Raw genomic sequence first — 2,772 nt, forward strand, 5'->3', positions numbered from 1 at the left:
TCATGGAGTCAACTCGGACTCATGGCAACCCCATGTGTGTCAGAGTAGAACTGGGGGCTTTCCATGGTTGATTTTTCAGAAGTAGATATCCAGGCCTTTTCTTCTGATATGGCTGTGGGTGGACTCGAACCACCAACGTTTCGGTTAGCAGCCGTTTGCACCACCAGGGACTCCTTATAAAATATAGCTGCTTTGAAATCAGTCCCAGAGCTAGCTCTGACCCTTACCGAGGGCTGCAGATGCCTCCATGGGCTACCCTTCCCCCTTCCTGTTTCCCCCAAACCAGATGAGGGTAGGAGTCCTGAGTTAAGCTGACTCGGGGCTGCTCTTACCTGCGGGGAGACATTGGGCAGGTTACTCAACCTCTCCAAGCATTAGTTTCCTCGACTGTAAAATAGAAGTAATAATAACTACTTCATAAGATTAAGAAGAATACACATAAAGCCCCTAGTCTGGTTGAATAAAAGCTACTTGTTTTATAGTGATGATGATTTACAAGCAGCGGCTGGGGTGCTCTGCAGGGAGTGGCGGCGTTGGATCAGGCGCCTCCTAAGCCGGCACCTCCCTTTCCGACCGGTGCCTTTGTGCTCGCAGGCGCCACTAGGCGGCGCGCTGTAGCTTAAGCCTCCTCCGCGGTAGCTTCTGTCTCCTCCAAGACGGCGGGTCTGGATGGGAGAAGCGCCTCTGGCCACACCCTGCCTGAGAGAGGTCCTTGGGTGGGAATGAGTTCCTAATCCCTCCCTAGCCTCACCCAGTCCCGGACAGACCCAAATGCCTGGGCCCTGGAGAGGAGAGGAGCCTAAGGTTGAAGTCTTTAACGCTTTACCATAGTAACAGTATTACTGTAGTTAATGCTGAGCGCTTCGTATGTGCCAGGTACTGTTCTAAATCCTTTATATGCTGACAACAGCCTTATGAGCTACGTCCTGTTATTACCCCCATTTAACAGATGAGGGAACTGAGGCACAGAGCCCAAGGTCGTACACAGCTGGTAAACAGTGCAGTGGAGATTCAAATCCAGACAGAATGGATCTCAAGCTTGTACTCTTTTTTTTTTTTTTTAAATTGGGGTAGAATTCAGGTAACATTTTAACTATTTTAAAGTATACAATTCAGTGGTTTCTAGCACATTCACAAGGTTGTGCAACCATCACCATTATCTAATTCCAGAGCATTTTCATCACCCCAGAAGAAAATCCCCTACCCATTAAGCAGTCACTCCCCATGCCCTCCTCCTTTCAGCCGCTGGCAACCACTAATCCACTTTCTGTCTGTGTATCTATTCTGGATATTTCATATAAAGGGAATCTTACAATATGTGGCCTTTTATGTCAGGCTTCCTTCACTTAGCCTAATGTTTACAAGGTGCAGCATGTTGGGGCATATATCAGCACTTCATTCCTTACTGTGGCTGAATACTATTCCGTTGTATGGATATACTACGTTTTGTTGACCCATTCATCAGTGGATGGACGTTTGGGTTGTTTCTACTTACGGCTATTATAAATAATGCTGCTATTAACATTTGTGTACATATTTTTATGTGAACATGTTTTCAATTTTCTTGGGTATATTTAGCAGGTTAATCTCTACAAAATACTGTGACAACCCTCCTCCTCTTACTCCTCCTCCACTCCACTCATCTTTTTCCATCCCCCACCCCCGCCCCAGGGTCTTCTCATTGGTGTTCAGGCAGAATAAGCAGTGGTTAGGCCCACCAGGAGTCCCTGGGTTGTGAAAATGGCTAATGTGTTCTGCTGCTAACCTAAAGGTTAGAGATTCGAGTCCACCCAGAGGTGCCTTAGAAGAAAGGCCTGGTGATCTACTTCTGAAAAATCAGCCATTGAAAACACTAAGGAGCACAGTCCTATTCTAGCACACGAGGAGTCACCATGTGTCAGTGTCAACTTGATGGCAACTGGTTTAGGAACACAAGCCTTGGGGTCAGACCCATCTGGCTCTGTCTTGGACAATTTACTCATTGTCTGTAAAACCACTTCAGATTCTCATCTACATTTGCACAACAGTGTGCCAACCTCAGAGAGCTGTTGCAGAAAGAGGAGAAAATATGTATGAATCACTTGGCACTGTGGGTAAGCCTATTGTTGTTATTATTCCTGCTATCACTGTCTATCTGTACTATTTCCTGGGCCCTTATTCTGGTAATTATGAGGCAAGTGAGTGAGGGCTAATGGAATGGGTTTACAAGGGAAGTTCTAAAAGAACCATTCATTTGACCTTTCCTGGCAGGGACTTTGACACGCATTACCATTTATTCCTTCATTCATTCTCACTCAGCCAACATTTAAAAACCACACCTCTTTGTGTGGCCTGGTTCTGGGGCTGCAGAATCAGGAAAGAGGAGGGCTGGACTCTGACTGTAGAGGACTTTTGGGCAGGACCGGCTTCGTGGGCTTCCGCTGTGCAATGGCACAGAACCGGCACTGGGTTTAATGCTCTGCTGTGGCTGTCTCAAAATTCTTTTGTTGTTGTTGATGTAATGTTAATTTAAAAAAGAAAACAAAACTTTATTTTAGGATAGTTTTAGATTTACAAAAAAAATTGGGATATAGTACAGAGAGTTCTCATCTACCCTACACCCAGTTTCCCTATTATTAACATCTTAACATTAGCATGGTACATTTGTTGCAATTAATGAAGCAATATTGATTCATTATTATTAACTAAATTAATTTGGATTTCTTCAGCTTTTACCTAATGTCTTTTCTGTTCCAGGATCTTATCCAGGATCCCACATTACATTTAGCAGTC

This window comes from Trichechus manatus, unplaced genomic scaffold (assembly GCF_000243295.1).
Source record: "Trichechus manatus latirostris isolate Lorelei unplaced genomic scaffold, TriManLat1.0 scaffold00106, whole genome shotgun sequence".
In the NCBI taxonomy this organism is placed as follows: Eukaryota; Metazoa; Chordata; class Mammalia; order Sirenia; family Trichechidae; genus Trichechus; species Trichechus manatus.